This window comes from Paramisgurnus dabryanus, chromosome 23 (assembly GCF_030506205.2).
Source record: "Paramisgurnus dabryanus chromosome 23, PD_genome_1.1, whole genome shotgun sequence".
Taxonomy (NCBI): Eukaryota; Metazoa; Chordata; class Actinopteri; order Cypriniformes; family Cobitidae; genus Paramisgurnus; species Paramisgurnus dabryanus.
Window position 1 is genome coordinate 19,691,861 of NC_133359.1, and position 10,845 is coordinate 19,702,705.

Here is a 10,845-nt window from a genome sequence, read left to right on the forward strand (position 1 = left end):
ATGCATAGAAGCCCAAACAGAAATGCACAGTTTGTGTGTGTGGCCAGCAGGTATTCATCAAGGTGTGGGGTCTGTTTACACAGCCAGAAACAAACAAACAGCTTTATTTTATCTAAATCTAACCTTATTGAGCCTTCAAAGTGCTCTCTGAAACTACACCTGAGATGGCTTGTGTACTTGAAATGAGAACATGAAAAGTTTGTTATAGAGCTAAGCCAAATACATCGTTAGAAAGATCTTGACCTGCAGAATAACATATGGCAGTATAAAGAATCTACATGGCTCCTGCTTTGAAATACGGACCTTTAAAACATCACCTTGGTGCATTTTGAATGCTTATAATTAGGCAACAAAAGGGGCTATAGACATGGGACAAACTCTTAATGAGAGCTGACCTCAGTTATAATGTCAATATAGTCAACAACTTGGGACTCAATCAAATATGGTTAAAATTTATTTAAACCTATTTAACAGTTAAATATTTAAAATCTGATTGCATAAGTGTGTTAACAATCCCCTAAACACCTTACTGTACTCTCAACTCACTATTTACAACCTCCAATTATAAGAAAAACACAAATGTTTTAAAAAACTACAATTCCCTACATGTGTGCAATGCAGCTTGATACAAATCAGCACTAAAATTGTAGTTTTTCTGGTTTGCAAAGTAGGGCTGTAAAAACATATATCTACTGAATATATAAACACCTAGTTCAGACAAACTATTAATTATGCTGCATCTAGATGATCTACGTTAAGAAAATGTAAAAAAGTTGTTTGTTTAAGATATTTTAGCAGAAACAGTGTTTTTTGCTAGATGGGATACAGCTACGCGCTTTAGGGTTAAGTTTGGGGTAGAATTCGGATGGAAACAGCGGACCTGTCTAGATGTGATACAACTTGTCTTAAATCGCGTGAAATGTTTGGTTTAGGGTTAGGTTTTGGGGATAGGATTAGGATAATAACAGCGCTCATCGGCGAGATTTTGCTGTTGCTGTATCCCCTCTAGCCACAACGCCGAAACAGCAGAACACGCAAACCCCGCCTTCAACACAATGCACTTCTGTAACCTTCTGCTACCAAAAAACTCATTTCTCAAAATCGAATTAGAAATTGTTCAAAATGATTATATTGTTGAGTTTTTGTTTTCTTTAGGAAAATGTTGAATGTCATTTAAAAAGAAAACACGTCATGCAAGCTACGTGGTTTCAGTGATAGCAGCCTAGCAACCACCATAGCAACGAACTATATAATACTAAAGGTAATATAATGGGAAGAAAAAAGTATTAATCCACATCAACTTAGTTCGGGAGAATTTCAAGCCAATATGGTTATGTAAGAACCTACTGTATGTGGCAGTCTTGTGGATTATGACTGTAAAATCATTGTATAACAGTTAAGTCATTTACTAAGTTCATCACTATTCATTCACCTCTAAAGTGTGCTGTGACAATAGCTGAAATCATGACTATAACTCATTCTGGAAAACATTTTATTTTTTACAAACTTTTACAGTATTTGTTTCAAAGGATTCAAGATTCAATACTTTGTCATTTCAACTTAGCACACAAAAACAAAACACCTTACACACATTGACCACATTTGTACATTACAGTAAATAAGTAACATCACAATGGTAAACACACAATTTTGTCCTCACACAGACTAGTGTGAATATGTGTGCTTAAAAACAGTAACTACGTTTAAAAATAAATCAGATCTAGTAAAACATCATGTTTGCACAAGTAAGGCAAACATTATATTACACCACCAAGGTTTCTATGATATGCTGCAACATATACTATACATTTTACATCATTCTTTTTACAGAATACAATATCAGACTAGAAATTAAAAAAAAATCTGTAGTGCTAGTTAACATATTTATCCACATTGTCATTATCACTCTTATCATTGTATACCAGTGTCTGTATGCTTGGCATGGGGAGGGCCTGACACAAGTGGGGGTTGTCTGCAGGAACAAAGTCTGATACATGTGGGTGAAACATCACAATGGCTTGATGTAGTTTTCTTTCCAGCTGTTGGAGGTGTTGAATGAGAGCAGCTTTTGCATGAGTCTTCATATGTAAGGCATCAATCCCTCGCCTCCTCGAAACATCATCTTCTTCAATCTAGAAGACAAAAGAAAACAAAATGCTATGTTATGTTACCAGGTGGTTTCTAATATGATTTGCAGGTAGTTAGTTTGTCAGATGGTTACTAGAGTGACTGCTGTGTGGTTACTAGGGTAAAGTAATTATACTTACAGTGTCATCAAAGCAGAAGTAGACATGCCAAGAGGGATCACATGATTCCTGAAAATCAATTGTCGCAGGTAAGAAGCTCATCTGCGGTGACCATTGAATGCTGTTGTATTCTTTTGTTGCCTGTCTCAGTCTATTGTTGGAGCTGGCTACCTGCTTGGAGAGTCTAATGGCAATGCCCTGCCCATCTGAAGCAAAGCTAGGAAACAAGCATGCAGAAAAATGAATGTATTAGTTTGTATTATAGTCCTTTTTAAGTTCAAACCTAATCTACTTATCCACTTATAGCACTATACCTGGATATATTCTTCTCAGGTGGAGGAGGACTGCTCTCTCCCTTGATTCAGTTCTAGCCTTGAAGTTGGACTCTGAGCTCACGGTCCACATCTTTAAGGGTAGACTGGAAGTTTGAATCAGACTCTTGCCATCTTCTCCCAATACGGTATTTTTTCTCAATGTTCAGCAGAGTCCTCAATTCTACAATGGTTAGCAAATAATTAGTATTAAACGTTATGTACACACTTGATCAGAGAACAGTAACAGACAGATTACTGTTTCACCCTTTTTGTGTGACTCACGAGTCCCATATCTACACATTACAAAAAGTACAGCACAAAAGTTCAGTAGCTAGCAAGCAGAAAGCATTACTGTGGTACACCTGACCAAACATATGTTACAAGTAAGGCCTTGGTGGTAATAGATTACTAATTACACCACATGACGATTTGCAATAATGCTGCAATATTTTTATTTATAACCACTGTGGTGACAGTTTCCTTCAAAACTATGCCATTACTATAATCACACGTTGAAGCACATCAGCAAGGCACTTAAAGGAAAACACCACTGTTTTTCAATAATTTACTACAGGGCTATTCAGATATTACCCTGGAGGGCCAGAGTACTGCATAGTTAAGCTCCAACCCTGATCAAACACACCTGAGCAAGCTAATCAAGGTCTTCATGATCACTAGAAAATCACAGGTGGTTAATGCTACATAAACTCTGTAGTGCTCCAGCACTCCAGTGTAAGATTTGAATAGCCCTGTTTTACTATGTTCTCACCTCAACTTAGACGAATTAATACATAATTATCTTTTTTCAATGCGTGCACTTTTAATCTTTGTACAGTGCCTTGTGAATTTATTAGCGTTTAGCCTAGCCCCATTCATTCATATGGCTCCAGGGATGAATTTAGAAGCCACCAAACACTTTCAGGTATTTAGATGAGTAAGTATGGTGGCACAAAATAAAACTTTTGTGTGGAGCCATAGGAATGAATGGGGCTAGGCTAAATGAATCAGTCTGATGATGTAGTCGCTTTTCCATCTACAGACAGAGTCTCTGAAGAAAAGACGACATTACTACCACAGTACCACTGTAATAAAGTAATTAATTTCATGTTACTTCTGTTTCTTTGTTAATAGTATTCATGACATTCTTACAGTATTTAAGACTTTAACTTCAGTTCCTTACTTATTGGTTTCTGTTGGGCTAGCTTTTTTCCATCTCGCCATGTCTCCTTCAGAAATCAACACTATACAATAACAATAACAGAAAACAAGACACACATCAATCCTAAATACTCTTGTGCAAATTGCACTTATAAATGGAATGTAATATTCTCCCATCTACAACTAATTGTTACCTGCTTCTTATGTGCATTGTTTACCTGGTGCCTCTCTGATGACAGATGAGATATCTTCTTGAGCAATATTTTCTCTGCTTTGTCTACTCTTTGCAGGAGCTGCACCTCTGAAAAGACAGTTTAATCTACTTATAGTATGCTTACCATTTTGTGTGTGATCGACTTCACTCCAGAAAATATAAAATGTATAAACAGTGAACCACCAGCACAGAATTTTGAAAGGTTATACAGCAGTAGACACACCTAGGTCAGTTGATTTCCTCCGTCAAGGCGGACATCAGTCAGTAGGTCAAGGCGATGAGATGGAGTCATCTCCTTTGTGACTCTGGCAAATCTTTGGAGGAAAGACCACAGCCTTTCCATTCCTTCCCCGTCTGTGAGCCCAAACCCATCAAGCCATCTGGTACTGTACTTGATCTATGATTAAAGCAAAGTGGTAAAATATCACATACTGTACACAAAGCATGACCCTACTGCTTATAGTGATCTTATGGTATTTTATCTTTTACTTTGTAAAAATAGCAAAGCTGTTCTTTTTATTACTCTATATTAATGTAATTATTATACAAATTAGTTAATCTGCATAAAAAGAAACAAAGGAAACCAATTTGGTTATAACAATCCTCTGCTTATAGTGATTAGTTTGAGATAAACGGTTTCCACTGGATTGTCTTACACATTGCATCTCTGAAACAAGTTTAGACAAACGTCAGGTTGGAAAAATGTTAGATTAAAGATTACTTTTAGGAATTTCTGGCTAATTTCAGCTTTGCAGTGCATAGACAGGAAAAATAGAGGCCAAACAGGGAGTGAATGATGTGTGTTATATGTCCTGATATCCCTATAAAGTCAATGAATTACCTGGCAGGGCAATTTGTGTCCATCAACATGAAATGCTGGTAATACTAAGGAGATGTTGTGTGATATGCCCTCCCATGATTTCTGATTGAACACAGTATGACATAATTTTGAGTTAAAGGTCTTTTCTCAAAACAATAATTCAGTTTTACACAGAAAATAGGGTACTTACCTGGAGATGTGAGGCAACAACACAGGCAATGTCTAAGACTACTCGCAGGTGTATGTTCTTTTCCTCACATCTTTGAAGTAGTGCATCAGTGACATACAGGGGATAGGCTAATCTATTTTAACACAAAAATGTGAATGATAAAGCACTTTATATTGAGGTTAATCATAAGGTTTGCTGTTACTGTACTACAAAACACCACAGTAGAAGTAGACTAACTGCGGTAAAAACATGGTACGATTTGTGTACTATGAACACAAAATACCACAGTAGAAGTACATTGGTAGTTAATTCCAAAAATATGAATATAATAAAATGATCGAGGATCTGTCACGTTATGTTAATGGTGACTAACATAACGTGACTAGCTTTTCACCCACTGCTTGATTATGTGTTGTCTTGAACTTATTTTGAACAAAAAGAAAGAATGTAATATAGATGACCAATACAATTCAGAGAACATTTAGAAGCTGATCTGGATTAACACATATAATGAATTTAAAATCAAACAAACATACACTTTATGGTATACTCACCGAGATGTGATGACATTTGTAAATTGATGATAAATATCGCGATGATGTGCGAATGAGATTTGGGTCACGGCGGGGCGTAGCCACGAGTGTGCCGGAGCCACCCAGAGTGGCACACCTAAAATGGATGCAGAATATTTATTTATAGTTTCAATTTTGTTGTTTACTTAGAATATATATATATATATATATATATATATATATATATATATATATATATATATATATAAAATAAACCTTTCACACGCAAGTTACAAATATTTTATCTGACCCCTTGTGTCCATGGCGACGGGTCATGATTGTCACGTGACACACCGCAACAACAATAATGTATGCTATTCGTTTTATTTCGTTTTTTCCTTCTTTTTTTTTATTAAAATTATTAACTAACTTGCTTACCATGTCAACTATCTGATATTCCAATCCTTCGTTTAAAGATCTTCATAAATTATCTTGATCTATAACGAGATGAGTCGATTACAGCACCTGAATTCCCCAGCGTTTCTGGTTATCTTGCCTGCCTGTGACACACGCAGATTTTCAGATGCACACCCAGAGGTTTTTTTCTGGCTACGGGTCACGCTTCTTGAATGCGATGAACAAAATCGTATGGTATAGTAAGATTTAATATATTCGTATTAATTAGCACGAAATCCCTGCGACACAGGGCTGTGTTAAATGCGATGAACTAATCGTACGATTTCGTACGAGCCAGCTCGTATGATTTCATACGATTTAGCCACTTGGTTAAATCGTTTGAATTATTACGAATTCGCTGTGAGATAGTGTTGGCTCCGACATAAGGGTCCTATTAAAACGTGTCTTCTCTACCTAGATTGACTGGATACGAATTGAGAACAGAAGATTATGCAAATCACTGATTAAATCAACCAACCAATCATAGGCACGAAGACATCAGTCAATGTCCCGCCCCCAAAGACCCAAAAGTCATATTGATCGAGCGAGCGTGTGTGGTGCAGCTGTGAGAGCATAGAGAGAGTCAGAATCGAGCAAAAGCTCATCCAAGCCCTTGCTCGCGTGACTGCATTTGTGCGCGCTGAGCGGAGGTGCGCTCTCGCAAGGATGCTTTACACAATTGTGTTCTGCTTTTTCGCGCTTGAATAGTGTTTGCGTGCTCGTATCTCTCACTCGTGCGTGGTTTTTGTGCGCGCTGGGTCTGATTAAACACCACACCTTTCTTTCCCATTCTGACATTCAGTTTGGAGTTCAGGAGATTGTCTTGACCAGGACCACACTCCTAAATGCATTGAAGCAACTGCCATGTGATTGGTTGATTAGATAACTGCATAAATGAGAAATTGAACAGGTGTTCCTAATAATCCTTTAGGTCAGTGGTTCCCAACTTCAGTCCTCAAGGTCCACCTCCCAAAATGTTTTAAATGTCTCCTTATATGAAACACCTGATTCCACTCATCAGTCATGTTCCAGAATGTTTAAAATGTTCCTTAATTAACACACTAACAAGCTTATGAACTGAATCAGCCCTTACAAAAATTAACCATGGTTTTACTACAGTTAAAAAAAAAACATGGTTACTGTAGTACCTACAAGAACCATGGTTTAACTATGGTTTTTGAAAACCATGGTTGTCAAAACCATGGTTATTTTGTAGTTACCATGGTTTTCAAAAACCATAATTAAACCATGGTTATTGTAGTTACTACAGTAACCATGTTTTTTTGGTTTTAACTGTAGTAAAACCATGGTTAAATTTTGTAAGGGCTGATTCAGTTCATTATCTTGTAAGTGTGTTAATTAAGGAACGTTTTAAACATTCTGGAACAAGACAAAACCATGGTTATTTTGTAGTTACCATGGTTTTCAAAAACCATAGTTTAACCATGGTTATTGTAGTAAAACCATGGTTTTGCTCATAGTAATCAATACACCAAAAAAACATGGTTACTACACTTTTACCACAATAAAACCATGGTTAATTTTCGTAAGGGAGGTGTTTTATATATGAAGACATCTAAAACATTCTGGGAGGGGGGACTGAGGTGAGAGTATACTGTTACCGTGGTAAAGCATGGTAAACTAGACGCGTATCGGGTTTTACCACGCAGTAGCCGAATTAAACTTACTGTGGTAAAGCATGGTAAATTCTACGCGTATTCGGGCCGGGGTTTACCACGGTACTTACCTAGAGTTACATAATAACTACCAAGTATGTATCACTGGCAAGTACAGTAATGATAGCAATTAATTTCCATGTAGATACCTAAAAGTAAGTACCACACATTTGTCGGTAAGTACAACTTATTAACCATATATGTACAAGGTAAGTACACGTACTGTAAAATAAATTGCGACCCACACTTGTGTTAACACTCTGGGGCCGCGTGCGGTGGGGGCGCCGCAAACGCTTTATTTTTCAATCACTCCAAAAAAAAACTTAGATTACTCTGCTGATTTTGGACAAACAGATATGATTTATACATCATTTAACACGTTAATGTGTCTAGTTTTTTTCTGTCCACTCCCAATAAAAAGAGAATGTTGTGCTTTTTGCAAAATTAGTAAAATAAACATGATGCGCATTATGTTCTTTCTCCCTCAGTGAAGTCCTTTCAAAAACGCGTAAGAAAAATGAACTGTAACTTAACAAATACTTGTCATACAAACAAAAGATAAATGTCTACATAATGCTTGGAATGTCCACTTTTAAATGATGTAAGTGAAATCAAAAACAAATATTCTAATTCGGTGTAAACTTTATGAAAAGGAGGAGAGGTACCATCTTTCTTCTGTTACATGTTTATCTGTAATGAGCTGAGATCATCACGCCCTGCTCCATTGAAGTGAACGAGCAGAGACATCAATATGCATTAGCATTACTCTCGTTTCCTACCTGCAGTCAATCCACAATCCAGTCTCTCCATTTCATGATATGCTGAGTTGTTTTCTTATTTAGTATTTAGTTTTGGTATTCTTATAAAATACACGATTGCAAACAGTACATCTCAATCCTTATTTACTCGCGTCTAAGCGTATATCTCCACACAGCAAGTTTATTAAACACAGGATCACTCGGCTGTGCACACATTCCTTTGTACTGCTTTCATAATCAACACGTGAGGTAGTAATGGCGGTGGCTGTAAACAAACATTGATAAGTTGATCACGCTTGTTCCTTGTTGTGTTTCTACTATAATGATCACAACAACACAAACTAGATATAAAAGTTTGAGGACAAACTTTATGTTGGCTTGACAAAGCGTAGACTGAACGTTTAAAACAGTTTGACAGAAGATTAGTTTAGTAGGCTATCTGGCTGTTAGTATGTTTGAGTATGAAGCTAACATGATTTAACATGAAACCATCATGATTTAACATGATGTTAGCATGATTAGCATGAAGCTAGCATGATTAGCATGGAGCTAGCATGATGTTAGCATGATTAGCATGATGTTAGCACGAAGTTAGCATGATGGTAGCATGATTAGCATGATGCTAACATGAATTAGCATGAAGCTAGCATGATGCTAACATGAATTAGCATGAAGGTAGCATGATGCTAACATGAATTAGCATGATGCTAACATGAATTAGCATGAAGGTAGCATGATGCTAACATGAATTAGCATGATGCTAACATGAATTAGCATGAAGCTAGCATGATGCTAACATGAATTAGCATGAAGCTAGGATGATGCTAACATGAATTAGCATGAAGCTAGCATGATGCTAACATGAATTGGCATGAAGCTAGCATGTTGTTAACATGAATTAGCATGAAGCTAGCATGATGCTAACATGAATAAGCATGAAGCTAGCATGATGTTAACATGAATTAGCATGAAGCTAGCATGATGCTAACATGAATTAGCATGAAGCTAGCATGATGCTAACATGAATTAGCATGAAGCTAGCATGATGCTAACATGAATTAGCATGAAGCTAGCATGATGCTAACATGAATTAGCATGAAGCTAGCATGAATTAGCATGAAGCTAGCATGATGCTAACATGAATTAGCATGAAGCTTGCATGATGCTAACATGAATTAGCATGAAGCTAGCATGATGCTAACATGTATTAGCATGAAGCTAGCATGATGCTAACATGAATTAGCATGAAGCTAGCATTATGTTAACATGAATTAGCATGAAGCTAGCATGAAGCTGACATGAATTAGCATGAAGTTAGCATGATGTTGACATGAATTAGCATGAAGCTAACATGATGCTAACATTAATTAGCATGAAGCTTGCTTGATGCTAACATGAATTAACATGAAGCTAGCATTAAGCTAACATAAATTAGCATGAAGCTAGCATGAAGCTAACATGAATTAGCATGAAGCTAGCATGAATTAGCATGAAGCTAGCATGATGCTAGCATGAATTAGCATGAAGCTAGCATGATGCTGACATGAATTAGCATGAAGCTAGCATGATGCTAACATGAATTAGCATGAAGCTAGCATGATGCTAACATGAATTAGCATGAAGCTAGCATGATGCTAACATGAATTAGCATGAAGCTAGCATGATGCTAACATGAATTAGCATGACCTAGCATGATGCTAACATGAATTAGCATGAAGCTAGCATGATGCTAACATGAATAAGCATGAAGCTAGCATGATGCTAACATGAATTAGCATGAAGCTAGCATGATGTTAACATGATTTAACGTGAAGCTAGCATGATGCTAACATGATTTAGCATGAAGCTAGCATGATGCTAACATGATTTAGCATGAAGTTAGACAGATTTATTATGAAATTAGCATAAAGCTAGCATGAAACTAGCATGAAGCTAGTATGACTTAGCATGAAGCTAGCATGAAGCTAACATGACCAAAAGACCCAACCCCCATGTCTCTATGATTTTCGGATCCAGAGATATAAGGCTTTGTTTATAATGTTGCTAGGGTGCTTATATTTGGTTGCTAGGGGCGTGGCTTAATACCTCGATAAGAATCCTCAGAGACTGATTGGATGCCTGAGTAAAATGAGCCCACCCCCATATCTCTATGACACTCTAAAGTGAAGATATTCCATCTGGGACACTTTTATTCCCTTATATGGGCATGTTTCCTGCCCCATTATAAGTCAATGGGGAAATTTGGGTGCCTCTTACACCCCAGGGGTGAAACTTACACCCCAATGTGATGTATGTTCTTACAGAGCCTGCCAGCCTCTTCAAATGTGGTAACCCACAAGTTTCTACAAATTTCTCGCTTGCAGCTATGACCCGTCAAAGTTTGTCGCAATGTTAAGTCAATGGAAAATTTCGGGTGTTTGAGCGCCCCGTTTAGGAATTCGGTAGGTTCCATCAGTTAGAAAAGTCATAGCAACAATCTACGTACCAGTCTTAAAAGTTTTGTAAAGTTTTGTGGGTGTAGC

The 10,845-nt window shown here is 37.0% G+C and overlaps 2 long non-coding RNA genes across 4 annotated transcripts; both read right to left on the bottom strand.

The window, feature by feature from the left end:
• Positions 1-1,524: 1,524 nt before the first annotated feature.
• LOC135781179 (uncharacterized) lies at positions 1,525-2,738 on the bottom strand. The gene is made up of 3 exons (XR_010545086.2): positions 2,561-2,738; positions 2,268-2,463; positions 1,525-2,132 (listed from the first exon to the last, which is right to left on the bottom strand). It is a non-coding gene; the product is annotated as an uncharacterized lncRNA (long non-coding RNA).
• Positions 2,739-3,557: 819 nt separating this feature from the next.
• On the bottom strand, positions 3,558-5,625 carry LOC135781181 (uncharacterized). 3 transcript variants are annotated; one of them, XR_010545089.1, is made up of 6 exons: positions 4,943-5,048; positions 4,774-4,854; positions 4,156-4,329; positions 3,937-4,019; positions 3,741-3,801; positions 3,558-3,642 (listed from the first exon to the last, which is right to left on the bottom strand). It is a non-coding gene; the product is annotated as an uncharacterized lncRNA (long non-coding RNA). The 3 variants fall into 3 exon arrangements; XR_010545088.2 differs by lacking the exons at positions 4,774-4,854; positions 4,943-5,048 and adding an exon at positions 5,476-5,625; XR_012335863.1 differs by lacking the exons at positions 4,774-4,854; positions 4,943-5,048 and adding an exon at positions 5,476-5,625 and having other exon boundaries at positions 3,563-3,608.
• Positions 5,626-10,845: the final 5,220 nt, after the last annotated feature.